Source organism: Phocoena phocoena, chromosome 21 (genome assembly GCF_963924675.1).
Source record: "Phocoena phocoena chromosome 21, mPhoPho1.1, whole genome shotgun sequence".
Taxonomy (NCBI): domain Eukaryota; kingdom Metazoa; phylum Chordata; class Mammalia; order Artiodactyla; family Phocoenidae; genus Phocoena; species Phocoena phocoena.
The window spans coordinates 11285129-11305756 of record NC_089239.1 but is presented as its reverse complement, the minus strand read 5'-3'; the positions used below and the strand labels follow the sequence as shown (position 1 = coordinate 11305756).

The following is a 20628-nucleotide window of genomic DNA, read 5'->3' as shown; positions in this document are numbered from 1 at the left end:
CCATGATAGAACAATGACAGTGCAAATCAAACGAAGTTGACTATTTCTCCATTGCCCCCATGGAAAGCAATCAATACAGAGAGAACTTTAATGTGTTTACCTAACAAAATCAATTGGGAAAATAAAAATCAAAGACAGAGGAGACAATTCATTTTCGTGAGAGAAATAATCAAAGAGTAAGTTTAGAACTTGTTTAACATTATGAATCAATGATCTCAAACAAAGTCAGGTATCGAAGAGAAAGATGATAGCTTCAAAGATTTAAATTGAGTGAAAATGTTTTAGGAGGATGAGAGCTTTGGCTATTCCTAAAGCAAAGGAAGTGGATTCAAGTATAGCTTTCTAAAGAAGATGTGGAATGAAATGGCTCCTTTAACCCTCTCAGTTGAAAGTGATGCTGGGTGTGCCCAATTCGTTTTACTTAGAAAAACTCCTTTAGTTTACCTCCAGCTTCCTCCTTCTCTAGGTAAATATAAGACATATTAATAAATATATGACACTGATATGTACCCACTGCTATTTTGTAAATGGATAACCGGCAAGGACCTACTGTGTAGCACAGGGAGCTCTGCTCAATACTACGTAACAACCTAAATGGGAAAAGAATTTGAAAAAGAATAGATACATGTACATGTATAACTGAATCACTTTGCTGTACACCTGAAACTAACACAATATTGTTAATCAACTATGCTTCAATATAAAATAAAAATTTAGGGGCTTCCCTGGTGGCGCAGTGGTTGAGAGTCCGCCTGCCGATGCAGGGGACGCGGGTTCGTGCCCCGGTCCGGGAAGATCCCACATGCCGCGGAGCGGCTGGGCCCGTGAGCCATGGCCGCTGGGCCTGCGCGTCCGGAGCCTGTGCTCCGCGGCGGGAGAGGCCACAGCATTGAGAGGCCCGCGTAACGCAAAAAAATAAATAAATAAATAAATAAAAGTTTAAAAAATAGATAAATACATGACAGACAGTTGGAAAGAGGTTTCCTGAGATAAGTGACAGCTGAGTATAGTGCTTGCTCGAATTATGTTCAGAAGAAGAAGATGAGAACACACTACAGGATCATGTTTTATCGACAAACCCAGAGGTCCCTTTCTCTTGTGAATATTTCCCATTTTACTTGGGCTTGCTCCACGTCAGCGAGAGTCTGTGAAGTCACCAAGGAAGCAGAAGTGTGTCCAGCTGTGCTGGACTTCAGCCACTAACGAGATCACCAGAGAGTCATGCTACCTTGCCTGGTGTCCTCTACTGAGAACCCCTCTTCAATGCCCTTTCATTTATTTAAAGAGAACATTTCATGGGCACTCCTTATGGACTGAGCACTTGCTGTGTATCTCCACATATGCTGCTCATCTAACCACGATTTTAATTTCTCTCTTTTTTTTTTTTTTTTTTTTTTTTGTGGTACGCGGGCCTCTCACTGCTGTGGCCTCTCCCGTTGCGGAGCACAGGCTCCGGACGCGCAGGCTCAGCGGCCATGGCTCACGGGCCCAGCCGCTCCGCGGCATGTGGGATCCTCCCGGACCGGGGCACGAACCCGTGTCCCCTGCGTCGGCAGGCGGACTCTCAACCACTGCGCCACCAGGGAAGCCCTAATTTCTCTCTTTTTAACCCCACTCCCACCCCATCCATGTTTACTCAAGTCTCCAGTATTGCTCCTACATTATTCACTTTTCACAAATGGCTATCTCATTCTTGGCTGAAAAGACTGAAGGTGCCTCATCTTTCCTCATCTTCAGTAGTTACCATGTTCACACTGCCATGGATTTTCTCTATGGAACAACTTATCCTTGCTCATGCTTTTGTGTCAGGAGGAAAAGTGAGCACCTCCTCTTTATAAGGCTAAAGTTGCCACCCTGCGCCCCATCCCTTCACTTCTGTCCTCCGTTGGGACCTTGAGATCCATTGAGATTTACCATTTCTCTTCTGCATCTTCTATTTTTCCCTTTCTTGTCTCCTTCCCTTCCATTGGACTTACAAACATCCTTAGGTTTTCCTTATTCTTAAAAACAAATGAACTCAGAATCCTTCCTTCTAACCTGATACTCCCTCGAGTTGCCACCCAATTTGTCTATTTTCATTGTTAAATTTCTCAAAGAAGTTCCCTACATCACAATTCTCAACACATGGCTTGAGGACCTCTAGGGATCCTGACACTCTTCAAGAAGTCCCCTCTGTAACCTATCCATTTGATGCTAGATTTTCTACCTATACTTCAACCAAAACAAAATATTGCAACAGACTGAACGCAGAAGCAGATAGGAGAATCCAGCTGTCTTCTATTAAGCCAGACATTAAATGGATTTACAAAACTGTAAACGAAAGCTCTCTTCTCACTAAAATTATTTTCATTTGGGAAAATGTGGTTATATTTTCATAAAATGATGTTATTTATGTTGACATATAATGGAGCCAGCACTGTTACTTCTAAATGAATTAATAAATTTGAAAATGTCTTCCTTCGTTTTAAATTTCTAGTAGCCTGGTACTATCTATCTAGTAGGCTGATACTATCTGTCTTCCTAGTAGGCTGGTCATAGCTACTGGTAGATATGACCCACAAAATCAAAAGCTCTCTGGGGGTCCTGAATACTTTTATGAGTGAAAAGGAGTTTTGAGATAAAAAAGGCTTGAGAACAGGAGATCTATATTCATGTTTCCTTTTCTTCATCATTCTCCCCTCTTTCTTTTATCTCGGTCCCATGGTACCCTACATCAGACTTTTCAAAGTTTTTTCTGTATTAAAGAATTTTCCCCCAGTTTTTTATTCTTCCTTGCTTCTCAGCAATGATTAACATTGCTTACCTCCCTTTTCTTAAAATTCTTTCTTCTATGACAGCAAACTCCTCTGATTGTCTCCTTACCTTCCTGATTACCCCTCTTTCTCTCTCTTGGGTCCTATTCCCTGGGATTTTTTTCGTCTAAGTTGTCTCTACATGCTTGTCCTTAAAGATATTTTTCCTATCGTTTTTCTAGATCTGAAGTCTTTCTCATGGTATGAAACAAAAAGCATTCCAGTTGCCAGCTGAAGTCCTGTATCTCAATGTCCAAGGGTCTAAAACCAAATTCAGCAGCTTCTATTATGGAAGCTCAGTTCTCTTAGTTACCCAATCTTTAAACTCCAGAGTAATTTTTTACTCCTTCTCCCATCATGTCGCACGCATGTGTTCCATTTATTCTGTGTTTCTCCCATCGATTCCCAGACAATGCATTTTGGAAGCTTATGATTACAAACCCGGGCTAGTAACTGTCTTCCGCTTCTACCCACATAGAATTTCACTTGCACGTTCCATCAGAATTACCATCAAAATCATGGGTTTTCAACTTCTATTTTTAACCAGGAAACATTTTTTCCACCAAAAAATTTAATCCTAATATTTAGGTATAGTTGGGCTGTACAGGTGGATTTATCACGGAAAACTTGAGTGAAGAACTGTTTGAAGTTTCTTCTAGGCTATGGAGTTATCTGCTACTCAAGGTGTTGGAGTAGACCTGTGTATCTAAATGCTTCTTACTCATACTTCATTCATTCAGTCCTTCTGTTTTCAGCACCACACTGCCCCCCTTTCGCCCTAACTTCCTGATGCTTCCTGTTCCAGAGCCTTTCTATAGTTCTTTAGCATGGACCCATTTTCCTTTCATTGGTTTTCTCCTTTATAGAAACAGCTTTTGTGGCTTTACTAAGTTAGTTATTACAAATCCATCAGCTTCCCATCTTACAAAATTCGGTTATATCTTATCTACTTACTTTTATCTCTTCTAGCTTTTCTTTCCTTTCCTTGTGGGTTAATACCCATTTTATTCTTTTCCTTACCCTCACCTTAGTGGCATTTCAAAAAGTGTATTAGTTACCTATTGCTTTGTAACAAATTACTACATATTTAGCAGATTAAAATAACACACATTAATTATCTCAGAATTTCTGTAGGTCAGGATTGCTCTGGCATGGCTTCGCTGGGTCTACTTCAGGGTCAAGGCTACAATCAAGGTGCTTGCCAGGGCTGGGGTCTCATGGAAAGGCTCAAGGGCATCCTCTTCTATGCTTGGCTAATGATTGGAAGTTTCAGTTTCTTATGAGCTGTTGAACTGAGAGCCTCCACTCCTTAGTGACTGTTGGCCAGAAGTGGAGAGAGTCGGCTAGCAAGATGGAAATCACTATTTTATGTAACCTAATCACAGAAGTGACATCTTATCTTTTTTGCCACATTCTGTTGGATAGAAGCACTCACTCAAGGTAAGTGTATTACCAGGGTGTAAATACCAGGAGGTAGATTGAGGGCTGTCTTAGAGTTTGCCTGGCATGGCATGCATAGGTGATGAACACGTGGGTCCAAGTCCCCATTACTAACTGGAAGTCCAACAAAACTGTTCCTGTCAAGGTCAACCGTGACCTCCACCTTGCAAAATCCAATGAACTATCCTGAGACTCCATCATCCCCAAATAACCAGTAGCAATTGATCTAGTCTCTTCTTAAAGCAGTTTATTCCCTTGAATTTGGGGACACCTCACCTCTCTGGTTTTTCCCCTCGATTCCTTGTCTTTATATCTCAGATTCCTCTTCTTGCTTTCTCTTTTCTTCCTGATCTATAAATGTTGGAAAGCTACAGGACTTCATTGGCAATCCTCTACTCCTGTAATTACACACTCTACCTAAGAACTTCTGTCTTGTGACTTTATTTTTGTTTTTTAATTTTTATTTATCTATTTAGGCTGCTCTGGGTCTTTGTTGCAGCGTGTGGGCTTGTCTAGTTGTGGCGCGCACGAACTTAGTTGCAGCACGTGGGATCTTAGTTCCCCGACCAGGGATCGAACCCTGGCCCCCTGCATTGGGAGCACAGAATCTTAACCACTGGACCACCAGGGAAGTCCCTGTCTCATGACTTTAAATTCCATCTATGTATTGATAACTCTCAAATTTATATATTTAGCTCCAACCTTTCCTGTGAGCTCCAGACAGTACCCAACTGGGACCTGCACTTGGACTTGCAGACATCCGAAATTTAACAACTTAATGAAGAATTCTTGATTTTTTTTTTTTGGTCTCCCCTCCCCACCAAATCGCCAACCCTCTGCTCTTCTCTACCCCCTTTCACTGTTGTGATTTTCACTTGTGACCACTTGAAAGTATTGCCTGTGGTTATACATTTAGTTTAGTTGTTTATTGCCCGAGTATAATGTTTATTGCTTTATGAGTATAGTGGTTTGTTTCACTCACCCCTGTGTCCCTGTAATCCAGAACAAAGCATGGTACATAGTAGGTATGCAGTTAAGTGTTGACTATGTGAACAAATTGTTAGATAGGATTGCACCTGGGAGACTGCTTTCTCAAGCAAGCAACCTTGAAGTATCCAGTTATTTGTATCCAGTCATTTGCATCCAGTTAATCATATAGTATAACTATATATGTATATATGTGTGTGTATATATGTATATTTACATTATATATGACAACATATATACATGTTAAATATATGTTATATATATATATTATATATATAATAGAAGTTGATTTTTTTAAACCTGAATTAGTGATAGCAATGCTACTCGTAGGTTGTCATGTGGTTCTTTTTATCTTTGCTCTTTTTTAGAGTAGTTCTCGCTCCCCCACCAATTGAATAGACAGTAGAGAGCTGGAATACATCATGGCTTTAATTCACCACATGACTGGTCTCTGTATAACTTTCACTGAAATCTTTCTGGTGGAGAATTGTATGGCTTACTCCAATCCCGGCCTCAGTTTGCAATTTGAATAGAAACATGGGAGACAGACTAGTCCACTAGATAATTGACTGACGCTTAAGTGTGACAACTATAGCTTTATAGAATAGTCCAGAGCCGATACTTCCAAACACCATTTTCAACAATAAGTTAAGATGTTTAATTTCTAGGCTGAAAATGACTTTGTTCATCATGTAGTCTTCCAGTTTCTCAATTAGAATTGATGTATATCTCCATTCGTATCCCCTTCCCCTCAGGTCCATCCCCATTCGACATACAGAGTTTTTTGGTAACCAGATTCACAAATGAGATTGTGCAAAGTTGTCTTAGTAAAAGTTAGGCATTTACTTCTAGTGAGTAATTATTTTTATATCCCCAAACCAAATTACGTATTAATAGCAATTGGGTATTTGGGGCTTAAAAGTTGTATCTGGGAAATGCTATCTGTGATTTAGTGGAAATGAGAAAACCAGGAAAGTACTAACCATGACATTTCAGTGAAAATTCTGAAAAACAAATCTAGAAAAAAGGAGAGAATGAGAGAAAGAATGAAACTGAGAATACCCTTTCATCTGCTGGAAGTTTTCCTAATTAAGGAGAGTAAAACCCCAGTCACTTATAAGTACTTCCAAGAAAATCACTGTATTCCGTCCATTTTTATGTTTCTTTCTACTTTCTTTTTTCTTTTTGTTTTCCCTAAAAAGCAATTAAACATTAATTACATTCAGAGGAGAGATTGCTCTGATAATATAGTTAAGAAAAGCGAAGTTTCTTACTGTTTCTTTGCCAAAGATTTTCAGCCAACTTTATAAAAGAAGAATCTAAAAAGGGAAATTATGCAAGTTGAATAAAAAAATCCATTTTCAAATGTTATTGGGGCAGTGTAAAAGGATATTGCATGCTCAAATACCTAAAACTTTTTAAAACTTTTGAAATGGTTTTAGTATTACTAAGGGTATTGCATACCCTTAGGTAACTCTTTAAAGTATAAAGTATAGAATTTTGAAATTCTCAACTTTAATTTATGCATCTAAAAGTGATAAAGTGAAAAATGAGACCTACCTCATAGAATTATTCTGAATGTTAAATGACATAGTGACATATGAAACACTTAGCACAATACCTGGGATACAAGTCAATGCTACATTAGTGATGACCAAAAATAAAGAAAATTCCTTAAACAAAAATACTTTATAACTAGAGTAATTTATGGACCAATACAAGGATTGTTTGAGAGTGAACAAAGGTGCTATTAGTAATTATACCTGAACCACAGGTATAAATCAAGATGGTCCCGGCCTACTAGAATGTGTGGTTGCTCTATCAGTAATCAATTATCATAGCAAGCAATAAACGTTTTCTTTTTCAGAGATCATATATATATATATACACGAGACAAGCAGAGCCTTGATTCAATTGTGTATCAGCAACTCAGCTAAAATTTCAAGAAATAATATTTATTAGGAATATGGTTTAATCAGAGCTTGTGTTTACCAAAGATCATCAAAGATTCTTCAAATATGTCCACAAGCTAACTTGGCTTAGATCCACTTTTCTTATAAACCAGAAATTTTCCCAAGGTTCTATTATCTGCCTGATTGAAGCTAATACGTGTTTCAAATGTTTTCAAAATGTTTGCTTTTTTTCTTTAACTGTCCTTGCAGTTAAGGTGCTGTTATTTAAAAGTGCCTGTGATTTCCTATCAGAAATTAAAGTGATGCTTAATGAGAACAAAACACGTTTTCACTTGAAATGCAATTAAACCAACTTGGAGAAAAAGGGTTTTTTCTAAGTAAGATGAAAACAGCTGTATTTATCAAGCTGCTCATAATGGTATTTCTCTTTTAGAAACATGTTCTTTAAGATATATCATTTTTAAAAATGATCATCGACATTGTAGATAATGCTATTTTCATTCCAATTTCTCTTCGGTTACCAAGAGAATCTTTATTTTTGTAACTCATGGCGGGCTCACTTGATCATATATTAATAGAAATTTTATGAAGACTTGTCTTTAAAGGCTTGTATGTGGAAGGTCTCCCAACAAAATTTTCATTTCATGACTAGATATGATTTTTCATGATAATGTTAAAATTTTAATTTTTATAATGCCTTAAGAAATAAATCACTTCTGCATAAGTTAAAAAAAAATTTCCCCCAAAAGCAAAAATTGCAGATAATTTCCATAGTCTAGGAAAAACATTTCTCTAAGTTGCTAATTCTTATTTTCATTTTCATTTGTATGTTTCGGTGTTTTGTAGATACAACCTATGTCTTAATTTACTACATGTTGGCATGGCTTGCTGATGATTTTCTAAAACCTGAAAAAAAAACAAACCTGTTTCTATTTCTACATAGTAACACTTTTTCTTGATCTTTCGTAGTTTAGATCCACAGCGTTGGGAGAAATAACAAATGTTGTCTTGTGTATATATAAATACATGTTTACAAACAACAAGAAATATGCAATTTCCTATGATAATAACGCTTGAAGACGTCATTACCCACAATGACAACAGAAAAACATTACTGCTGTTGAAAGTATAATATTAGACTCTGTTTGGAAATAGCATGAAATCAGGATATGAAACTCTAGAAATTAAAGTAAGATATACGTGATTTGGATTCGTCATGTAGCTATAAAATACCTCTGTATCCTAATTTTAGGCTAGGTCTGCATTGGACAAGTTAAATGTTTTGACTAGATTAATTTAGTCAATTTAACTTGAATGATTAACTTGTGTTATCTTCCTCCTTTGAAAGAACCAGGGAATCACGTAGAGCTGGCACGATCTCTTTTGAATTAATACTGTTTTATTACCATTGGCATTCCTCACTTAACTCTATCCCAGAATAATTGTCTTAAAAATAATACATTTAGCAATTTTAAAGAGAAGAATATTAGGGTTAGGATCTATCAAAATTGAACAGTTAATTAACCGAACACTTTAGAAAATAGGCTCATTCATCACCCATCAAATATTTTCAACATAACAGGTACAGATCACTCTATTCCCTTTGTCAGCCATGTGCCCCTTACCCTGAAACTCTTGAATGAGCTTTACAAACCCATGTGCTCAAAGCGTGGCAAACAGAGATGCTCTCTGAAGTGAGACTAGGAGGATGATCTCAATCATTCAGGGTTGATCATGCAAAAACCATGACTTGAAAAGTTAAAAGGAAAAAAACCCAACTATTTAGTCCAATGTCAATATGGTAAACCCTAACTGTTAAACCTGTCTGCCTTTTTACTGTATTCCTCAAACTGTATTTATAGTCTCCTTTAAAGAGGAGTTAGTTTGGGAGGTCCTTTTAAAAAAATTGGGACTTCCCTAGCGGTCCAGTGGTTAAGACTCTGTGCTCCCAGTACAGGGGGCTGGATCTCTGGTCAGGGAATTAAGATCCCTCATGCCACATGGCACAGCCTAAAAAAAAAAAAAGAAAATTATTAACACAACATTAGTTACAGTGCTTGGAAGGGATTCCTGCAAGGGTGGAGCCATGAAGCTTAAGTTTTACTGGTTTCACATTTTCCACCTTAGTTTGCAGATATTTTCAAGACACGGGGAAGTGTGATTAGAGGCATATAGGTCCAGTTAAATATCAGCTCCATCATCCCATTAAAACACCTAAGGATATTTCATGAATGGTCTTTATTGATGATTTGATACTCTGTCTACAAAAACATTGATGTTTGATTGCGTAGACAATTTCATCAATGTCTATAGATCAAACTGGATAGCCTAGATCTCACTTCCAACATTTCCTTCAGCATTGGGGTTCAGTCTGTCAAAATCGGGCTCACTATGGTCTTTCAGAATCCATTCTATGTTGCCTATATAGATAATCTGTGAGCTGAGTTAAAGCATGTTCCATTATTGAGCGTTTTGAGATTGTTCCAGGATTTGAAAATTTTAGATTACTTTGGTTTCTTGGAGTTAGTTAATGCATACCACAGCTTTCCTTGAAAAACACATTTGAGCCAAAGTGGCGTTAGGGAAGTGTTTTATGCTTTAATAAGTTTGGGAAAAGGAGATAAATTCATCTAGTCATAGTAACATAGTAAATCATGTTGAAAGGAACCACTTTCTAAACGACACAGCTATAATTTCATTCCAGCTGATATTGTGGACTTGAAACATTTCACTCTACTTTTTTGTCTCATAAAGAAGTTTCCATTTGGGTTATTTGTACAGACCAACAGATAAAAGCTTATGTACTAGAGCAGAAACAGCTCTGTTAAACGTCTCTCTTGTCCATGCCAAAAAGTTTGCTTCTTCAGGACCATGGACCTTCCTGAGGAACATATACACATTTCCCTAAAGAATCCTTAGGCTGTGATATATTTTTGAGTTAAATTGTTATTATTTATAGAAAAGTTTTTTATGTCCACCATGGATGCACATCAAAGTTTATATAGCATTCATCTCCATGGCAGGTGCTTTATCTTACTGATTATTTTGGCAGAAAACATATACCAAAAATCTCCCTGTGAGAAATAAAAACAAAACCCTACCCTCCAAAAATAGAAAAAAGCCACAATTCTTCAGATCCCCTTTGGACCTGTGGGTGAAGCTTATAAACCTTCTTGGAGTCCATTCAATGCCTGTGAGTCTGGCTGAAGCTCAGAGAATGGGCTGGAGACAGGATGGTCTACAAATAGAGGAGCTAGGATTTCTGAGTTGGGTTTGAGCTGCCATCTGTGAAAGTTTCTACATTACTTCCCCATGTGCCTTGTTTTATCCTCTCAAAAAATGAAAGTTTTATCATCTAAGGATGTAAAATATAAAAGCACCTTGGAGGCATCTTGTCCATCATTCAGCCCTTCATTTTACAGACAAGGAAAATTAAGGCTGGGGAAGTTAAGTGACTCCCCAAATCCATGGAGCTAGGAAGTGGCAGAGCGGGGAGAGTCACTGCAGATTCCAGACTTTCTTCCCATATGTCATTTTCCAGCCCCTTCGATATCTGCTTTCTAAAGCACTGTATAAATTAAGATGTTTTTATAACTGCATTAGCTTACTATTGCTTTGTAACAGATCACCCCAATCTTAGCACCCAAAAGCAACACTCATTTATCAGCTCCCAGTTCTGTTGGCCGGAAGTCTGGGCAGGGCGTAACTAGGTCCTCTGCTTAGGGTCTTACAAGGCTGAAATCAAGCCATCAACTGGGCTGTGTTCTGAGCTGGAGCTCAGGTCCTTTTCTTGGCTCATCAACACTGTTGGCAGGATTCGGTTCCTTGTGGTTGGAGGACTGAGGTCCCTGTTCTCCTGCTGGCTGTCAGCCAAGGTTGCTTTAAGCTCCTAGAGGTCACCCTCCACTCTTAGGCATGTGACCCTCTCATTACATGGCAGCTACTTCTTCAAAGTCAGTAGGATGATCTTTCTCTTCAGGAAAGGCTCAGCCCTCCTTTTAAGGACTCGCCTGATTAGGTCAGACCCACCTTGTGGATTAACTCATAGTCAACTGATTGATAACCTAAGCACAGGAGCCATAACCCATAATATCCATAGGTTTCCCCCCCCACACACTCAAGAAGAGGGGATCATACAGGATGTGTGAACGAGGGGACAGGAATCTTGTGATTAGAATTAGAATTCTACTTATAAAATCTTCTACTAAATATTCTACTCATTCAAACACTAGTTTTCCTTTTTTAGCTCCTTTTTCCCTCTGCTGCCTTCCATTGAGCCAGTGAAGAGTCATCTGTCCTACAGAAAACCCAGAAAGGGATGACGAGAGGAGGTGAATTAGGAGCAGTGTGGTGAAAGCTTCAAATCCATAAAAATATCTGATTTTCATTAGTTTTACTTATTCTTTGTAGCCTTAAGTGCCAATGGCCTGGGGTAATTCAGAATTACCTATTCAGTCATTACTGAATGGTAAAAAAAAAAAAAAATCACCTATCCTTTTGGCAAAATGCTTCTTTTAGTAAAGTTGGCCTGGACTCAGAGATGTTTGATAGGAGCAGCAGCAGCTAGAAGTCAGCGGACAGTTGACGACCAATTGAGGTGCCGTTTCTCTAGCGCCTCCTGTAGGCTGGACACGACTCCCGTGAGCTCACTTAGTTCTCACCACAGTGATCTATTACAATTGGTAGTATAGTCCCCTCCTTTACGGATGAGTAGCCAGCTGTGAAGCGGCAGAGTCAGAATTCAAAGCTCTGTCCGGTTCATTGGTGCTTTCTTGAAGACAGGCTTTCATCTAAGGTCCAAGGTGGAGACTGTGACCCTCAGAGGCTCTCAGACACTTAAGCAGAGAGTGCGGAATGGTAGATGGGGCTGAAGAGTTACCAGCAGTCTTTGAGATGGAGGCTATTTTAAGCAATCAAAAACTATCAACTATATAAAGGGACACTCCTTCTCCCTTCCAGAGTTATCATTAGAGTTTTCAGAAATCAAGATGAAGGTTCTACATCATAAACTTATTTTTCTTTATAGAGGAATTTACAGATAAGGGATGAGTTGAACTTCATAATACCTCATTATGATGGTTAATGTGTAACAAGTATTGATATTATTATACAAGTTTGGTTTTTTTTAATATGGGCAAATAAGACATAGAGTAGGTCAGCAAGGGGGCTTAAATGGATTTCAGTACACAAAAATATAGTGGTAGAAACCAGCAAGCCTTGTTCTTGAATCCTGCTAACTGTAACTCCGGTTGAACAAGTCAGTTAAGATTGGGCTCTTACAGCTGCAGAGCTTGGAAAAGTTGTAATTACTTAGCGAAAGTCCCATTTGCGTTGGAGTAAAACGTTAAATTTGGAAAGATTTCAAAGCCCTTCAACTGCTACTCAATCACTCTGAAGCTGAATTAAATGTAAATTGGGGATTCTTTGAACACATTTATAGTCTATGCATTTTAATATACATATGTCAGATGTGTACTTTATGGAACTAGAGAGATGATTCCTGAGGCATCTTTCCTGCAGAGCAGGGAGACAGGCTTGAAAACAAATAATGATAGTAATAAAGGTGCTGAGCTCAAGAGACATATAAGGAAGACACATGTGCAGCAGCGATTGTGAGGGGAGCATCAGGGAAAAATAGAAAAGGTGAGTTTTGAGTTGGGTCTGCCTGCTAGGCAGGAAAGGGAAAGAAATTCTAGGGAGAAGGAAAAACAGAGTTAAAGGCGTAGAAGTAAGAAAAGATACAGTTCAGTGTGACCAGAGTATACCCACTACCCGGGGGAAGAGAGAAGAGAGGTTGAATATTTATGCAGCACTTGAATTGGGAAGGACCTGACTAACCTCTAAGGAGAAGTTGCAACGTTATAGCAACAGGAATCCATAGAAATGTTACATAAAGGATGACAAGATAATAGCTGTATTTTAGAAGATTAACTCCGGTAGCTGGAAGGAGGATGGCTGGGTGTGAGAATGGAAGCTGAAGCAGTAAGAGGGGTATTTGAAAAATGGTCAGTCAAAGAATGACTGAGGACCCAGCTCAGGGGAGAAGCAAAGGAGACAGGTGATGAGGATTAAAGCTGCTTCAGATAAGAGCGCTGGGACTGGGGCATCAAATGGCTGGAATCGGGGAGGAAAGGAGGATGTGAGGAGAAAAACGAAGGATGACACCTAGTTTCTGATCTTGAACCATGTCTGGTTCGGGGTGGGGGGGCGGGTGGGGGAGAGGGATGGGAATTAACAAACTGGTCAGTTTGAGGTAGTGGAAATTGAGGCTTGGAGTTTAGAAAAAAAAGTATACACACGCACATTTGTGAATTGTCAAAATTTGATACAGTGGTAGTGAATGATATTTTCCTAGGATTATCAAGAAAACAATGAGTTGAGAAAATATGTATTAAGTTCTTTACCTTGCACTTCTGAGCTAGAAATACTGTATAGTTTTAGAACCCATAATAAACACACACTGATGTAAATCCTAGCACATTGCGGGCTCTCAGGGGTCTACTTATTATTATGGAAATAAAAGTGATAGTGGATTTCCACCTCATTCTGTTAGATGATCTTTTGGAAACCACAACAACTACAACAGGAAAAAAAAAAAAAAGTTGATGTAATTCCGAAGCAAGATAATTGTCACTTAAGTAAAAGTGACTTTCTCTTCCTACCTACAATACCAGGGCTGGTTTTGGTCAGTCTTGAAGACTGAAGTCCCAGATGGACTGACAGAATTTTTTGTGCCTGAATGTATCTGCTGTATAGGATCTTAAAGAGTTCAGTCTGCTCTAGGACTGAACAAAGATCACTCACAAATACTAATCCAAACATATTTCTTAGACATTCAGTTGAATATCTAGTTTCTGGGATCACCCCCAGAATTTCTTGGGACTCTAAAGAACCCTACATGCTGAGTAAGACCCTAGGCAAGACCAGAGTTTCCTGGACCATTTGCATGAGGTGGTCTCCATCTTGTATTTATGGGAAAGAGCTGGAACAAACACAGTCTTTATGATTAAGCAGAAAAGACAGCATTTTCCATAAGAATGTAATCTTCTGCATGGTTGGTCACCAGTTATTTTTTGGATGGTCATTTAGTTTCTGTCAAGTTATCTAATTATTCTGCTAAATCATCTTTACAAGATGAATTGCTTTCTTGAGTTGTTAATACTTATGAAATTCTTTTCCCAAATGAATGAGAAGTGAAAGATATAAAATTTTTAACACACACATACACAAAATTTCCCAAATATCTAGTATGTTGAAAGTTGGTCCGTTGCAAAGGAACTAGAATTCTAGGCTGGGGTCCAGGGGTGGAGATGACTGTAACATTCCACTGAGAACTTCACTTTTGGCTCTGAGCTCAGAACTAAAAATCCCTAGTCAGGTCAGATATATGAAGTATTGGGCTCTAACTTGAACAGGAGCTGAAAAAAAAAAAAAAAAAAAGGCGGGGTGGGTAGTATTCATAAAGATTTAGTAAGGAGGTTAGAAGGAATTATGTGAGAAAGAAGGAAAAAGAATAATTGTGGTGTTATTACATGCCTAGGCCAGGTACATAATGTTGTGGGTCAGGGTTTCATTCCATACAGACCAGTTATCCTGATGACATTGTGAAGTAATTTCCGATATACTATAATCTGTTTTGGAAATGCTTTCTACCAGGTGTCTCTTCTGGGACATACCAAAGCAGAGTTGATCTGTTAAATTATTCGCACTGTTCAAATATTTGAAGTACTAATTCATCACTCACGACCTTACATTTGTATTTTAACATCATTATACATTTAGCAGGGGTGAATCTTTTCACAATAATGAATGAAGTGACTCTTGAAAGGAAAGATGTTAACCTTGGAGGATCCTGTGGGATGACTCTTAAAAGACACCGAAGCATCTGAATCTCTCTCTGGGCTGTATATTAGATGTTCACAGAATCTGAACCCGATGCATGTATGGACAGATCCCTTTGTTATATGGATATGCATGATGGGAAGTGAGGAAAATACTAAGGGAGTTAAATCTAAACTCAAAGATAACTGTAAGGTGGTTACTGGGTGCAACTTGCTAAAATGACTATATATGGACTTACCACTAGTGTGTTAAGTGAAAAATAATCCTATGGGAATAGGAACCTTGTATGATGCCAAGGCTAGAAAGGGGTTTTTTAACTCTCTGTTAACAATGCTGTGTTTAAAGGTTTTCATCCATTATCACTTTGTTAGAACAGCCTTGCTAAAACCCAGCTCTTTTGTGGGTCTCTCTGACACCTCATACAAATGCAAGGAAGGAAATGGAGCCAATAAATGTAATCTACAGGTGAAATTTGCAGAGGCAATTAAAAAAAAAAGGTAAGTATTTTCTTGGGACTTTACCATTTCATAGAAGTTATCACCTCACCTCTTAAAGTTTTGAGAAATTATACCTATAAGTCAAGATTCTTATTCTGTATGTCCATTCTTAGAAAGGCTTATTCAACAGAAATTATCCCCAAATGTCATGCCTGGTACCATAAGCATCATTATCATTTTAAAATTTGACCAAATAAACATAAGCATACATACATATATGTATGTATAGTCTTATATACATATGAAAGCAATTCTAGTTATCCTCCTTTATTCACCAATTAACAAAATGTATGTAATTGGCTATGATGAAACAGGCACAGTGCTAGAGATACAAGATAGGACATGAAATAGTCAGTCTTTGCCCTCAAAAAATTTAATGTCCAGTGGGAACAGATCATTGTATAAGAAAAACACTGTAAAAAATCATTTAAAAAATCCTTGTAAAAATAAAAATCACACACAAAAAATAATTACAAACTGGAAGAAATGTTCTGAAGGAGGTGTAAAAATGGGATGGGAGATTAAAATCATTTTCAAAGGTAATGGAAAGCGCTTCTAAGCAAATGAAATTCAGTTGGAGCCTGAGCAGTAAGTGGAATTAGGCCAAGTGTGGTAAATTCACGCAGAGGAAACAGTAAGTGCAAAGGCACTGAGGCTGGAAAGAATGACAAGTATTAGAGGCATGTTGCAAAGAAGCCTTCATGCATGAGGCATAGAGAGGGAGGGATGAAGCGTAGTGAGATCAGGCTGGAGTTAGGCACAGGCTAGCCCTACAAGGACACTGGGTATGGTTCTGGGAAGCAAAGGATGGCTGGGTTAAGTCTGCATTTCCAAAAGACTCCTCTGACTGCTGCATGTAGCAAAATAATTGGAGGGAGCAAGAGTCCAGGTGGAAAGCTTTACTATGATCAAAGAAAAGATAAGACGAAGGCTTAAATTTGGGTGGTACTTAGTGATGAGAAATAAAAGGAGACAAGTCAAAATGACAGGATTTGGGGAAGGGTTGGCTGCAGAAAGGAGGTGGCAAAGATGATTGTCAGGGTAGGTGATTGGTAATTGATTGACAGAAATGGTAATATCAGAACCAGTCTTTTTATATTCATCGTGTTCTCTTTAAATTCATTATACGCAAAGCCATTTAGTGCTTACTACGTGCAAAGTACGGTGCTGAGAATTCTCATGGATAGCGATATGAAAAAAGTGGATAAAAAGGATATATAATCTCCATCTTTTATAGGTTCGCATTCAAATTCAGACAAGTGTTTCTCATTTCCAGTAGAGGAAAGAGAAGCAATAACTATACACCCACACACATATGCATTCATACACTCACAAATACAGATGTATACACACACGTATATCTACATATGTATATGTGTATGCATATATGCGTGTATATATACATTTGAGGTATTTGCATCACATACACATCTTAAGTAGGTGTTGCAAGGGGATGAGAAAGCTAAAGATAAATAATTAGTGTGGAGGTCAGAAAGAGAAATCAAAAAGCTGCATGAGACTGTATTCTTCTTGAAAGAAAATAAAACGTTTCAAAGACTATTAAGGCTTACATCTCCACCCTATTAGAGAAGAGGTTTATGACACTAGGCCTGTTTTTCAGATAGTGTCCACAAAAAGAAAGTTGGCACTAGTATTCAGCTGTATAATCCATTTTTAATCTATGATGTATCCCTACAATCATGAGAGTAATCTTATCATTAATAATAATGATAAATAATAATAACAACAATCATTGGTGTGGGATAATGTTTAAAAATCACACAAAGCAGAAGAGTATAAACACAGGCCTCATTTTAGTGTTGTTTGAATGTTACCACTTTTAGTATTTTTCTTAGGATTCTAAACTCACAATTTGTTATCAAACTGACTCTTCACAGCAGACAGAATATGATTAGTTAAGAATTTTGTTTAATATTTTCCAAATGTACCGGAGCACACGATTTCCAGTTTTGCGTGGGTATCTTGTCGGTCAGAAGCCTTTTGTTTAATGAACTCAGTTTGCGTGTTTATTCTAAGAGTCTAACTAAACATACAGGACAATTGCTGATTAGTGAATTCTTAAAGCTGCTTTCATCTTATTTTCCTTACACTATAGTCTTTGCTTGTTTCAGTTCATTGCAGCTCTATTTAGAATAGCCAAGACATGGAAGCAACCTAAGTGCCCATTGACAGATGAATGGATAAAGATGATGTGGCACATATATACAATGGAATATTACTCAGCCATAAAAAAGAAACGAAATTGAGTTATTTGTAGTGAGGTGGATGGACCTAGAGTCTGTCATACAGAGTGAAGTAAGTCAGAAAGAGAAAAATAAATACCGTATGCTGACACATATATATGGAATCTAAAAAAAAAATGTGTGTATTCCTTTTGACTGCCCGTTAATGTCTTCTCTTTATAGTGATAGTATGTGAAAGTAGTATCTAATTTCTGAATTAGTATATAATTGTGCAGATAGTGGAATATGCTTGGAATCACTAGAAGTGAATTTGTCATGAAACTAAGGAAGCTTCAGGGCCTCTCACTTCCAAGGCTCCCTTTAACAGTCTTGGATCTAAATTTGTATTTTTAAGTTTGTGTTCTTTCCCTTTAAAAAGATCTCCCAAATCTCATGAGCTTCAGGCCCTGGAAAACTTATCTGGCTCTGCTTTTCATTTGTATTGTAATAATTAATTTGTTTTCATGCTTTCTCATATTATTTTGGCTTCATGAGAATGGGGCAATTTTTTTTCTTTTTTTCTGTTTCTCTACTGTTGAGCATTTAGTTCAGTAAATGTTTTGTGGATTAGTGAATAAGTCATGCGTCTTTAGTGATCGTGCTGGAGCTGGCTCCGGTGAGGGAGATTTTCTTTTGTATCCATGCATCTTTATTAACAATGAATTTGTTGCAAAGTTTAAAAAAATAATCTATAGAAATTATCTTGTTACTTCATTTTTTAAAAGTTAAAGATATCTATTTGCAGAATTCAAAATGAAATTCCCATTACTGTCAGTATGCACAATATTTTGCAAAAGTTTAAAAATGTTCACATGTTAATGTTCTTTCACTTTTCGTTTTTTTTTTTCTTTTTAAGATTTTCTTGGAGTATTTTCCAAACGGGAATTCATGAGAGAAAGGGTATATTTGGCCAGCTTTGTGGATTCTTAAGAGTGCTTCTAAAAGTTAAGCCTAGCCAAAGACAAGTGTTAGGGCACAGGACTGCCTTTATTATAAGCTGTCATTTAATATAAGAGCTCCATTTTGTCTTTCTTTATTTCTCAAGTTGCTTATTTATAAATACCCACTCTAGTTTTCAGGAGTTGACATATGTTGACAGGTTGACATATATTACCTGAGAGCTGATATACCCTGTATGATACAGACTCTAAGAGCTGAACAATACATAACAAATTAATAAAACGATACCATGAAAACATGTCATTGTTTCTAAATTGAGGTCAATATTTTGATTTTCAAGAAAGCAAAGAAAGGTTTCCTCCTTTCTCCATCCCTGTTCTGATCATTTCCGAGGATTTATAAAAATGCAAAACAACAACAACAAATTCATCTGCTACTTCCTGACCATAGAGATGAATAATTTAAGGGCAATTTCAAATTGGGTTTTCCAGCTGGCTTTCTGTTTTATTTGGAAAGAGCTGAAACTTTATTTTTTAATTCCAAAAGACATTTCTGCTTTCTATCCTTCAGTTCTAAAATAATGATGTATCTGGTAACATGTAGTAGTTGTATACTAAGCCCTTACAGGGTCTCATATCCTGGAGAAAAAGTACCCTTTTTGAAAGGGCTCCCCTTTTCTGAGTTTTGCTGTTTTCCTGTTTGTTAAATAGTGGCCCCACCTGGGAAAGCAGAGTTGTTTCAACCATCATTCAGTTCCAGTTTATATTAGACTCTGTGGAATATTGTGGTGCTATTCAGTATTCATAATCTCCCTGATTTTGCTGTTTTTATGGCCCAGTATAATTGATGTGTGGTGTTCGTTGGAAGGTTAGCAGAAGATATTTGGACATCAAATTTTTCAAAATAAATGATGGCACTACTGCTAAGATATCTTTTAACGACTTAACCCACCCAATAGAGTTAGCTTCTTATTACAGTACAAATTAAAGGAGAATAAAATCATTCTTAATTTAGGACAGTTTTTAAATAACTGTTTTTGTCCCCCCTCCCTCTCCACATACATAGCAAGAAGGCACCCCAGATTTCACCTTTATCTAAATGGTGGCATTTGGAAAATATACCAAGAAGGCTGTCTGTAGGTAATGGTTCAGTTAGCATTAATCCCGGAGGACGGAAAATCAGGAGCAAATTACTTTTAAAGAGGGCTAAGTAAATTTCACATGTGGGTGGACGGTACTCACCTCTTCCAGAAAACAACACGTGGGCCTGTCACTGTAAATGAACATTCTGACTTAGCCACAGCTGCCATACATCTATGAGAACGTTTGCTTTACATGATTCTGGATCATTACGCGGTGCTGATTACCCTGGCCTTTCACTGTTGTCCTTCGCAGCAGGGTGCTAACGTTTTCTGGATTTCACTGCTCTTTAGAATTCTCCACCAGAGGGAGGACAAGGGAAGGCGAAGTAGGTTTCACCCGCAGTTCTGAGGTAAGTTTGAACCGGAGAAAGCTAGCACAGACGAATTCAGGACCTCTGGTTCTGTCTCTCCACTTTACCTCCCCGTACTTGCTCTCTCGGCAGAACTGAGTGACTCTAGCTAGTGCAGTAATTTTATTGTCGATCGCTTTCCAACCCAGGTTTTATCAGTTAAGTTACAACTTGAATAATTAAGTTGTAGTGAGAGATACAGTTTAGGAGACCCCCCTCCCCCTTAGCAGAGGCCAGGTTATTATTATTTCTTTTAGGAAAAGCTGAAGATGAGAAGCCTGTCAGGCACGTTGTTAAACACACGAAGGCAGGACACAGACACATCCCAGGAGCAGATCGACGAAGATAGATTTATCTAACCATCTTTACGGTCCCCCGAGCCCTTCCTGTGTATCCACAGCCGCCTTACTCTTCCACCCAGAGTTTTATCTTTGCCCTACGTGCGTGTGGGGTTTTTCACTAAAGAAAGAAAGAACGGAACCCCAAACTCTAATGAGAAAACAGCAGCCGTTCCTCTCCTTCC

At 38.0% G+C, this 20628-nt stretch overlaps 1 protein-coding gene across 1 annotated transcript in view; it reads left to right on the top strand.

Annotated features, from left to right (window-relative positions):
- The window catches only part of NRG1 (neuregulin 1), a 1020295-nt gene that overhangs the window by 779236 nt on the left and 220431 nt on the right, over positions 1-20628 (top strand). The gene's annotated exons all lie outside the window — the stretch shown is intronic.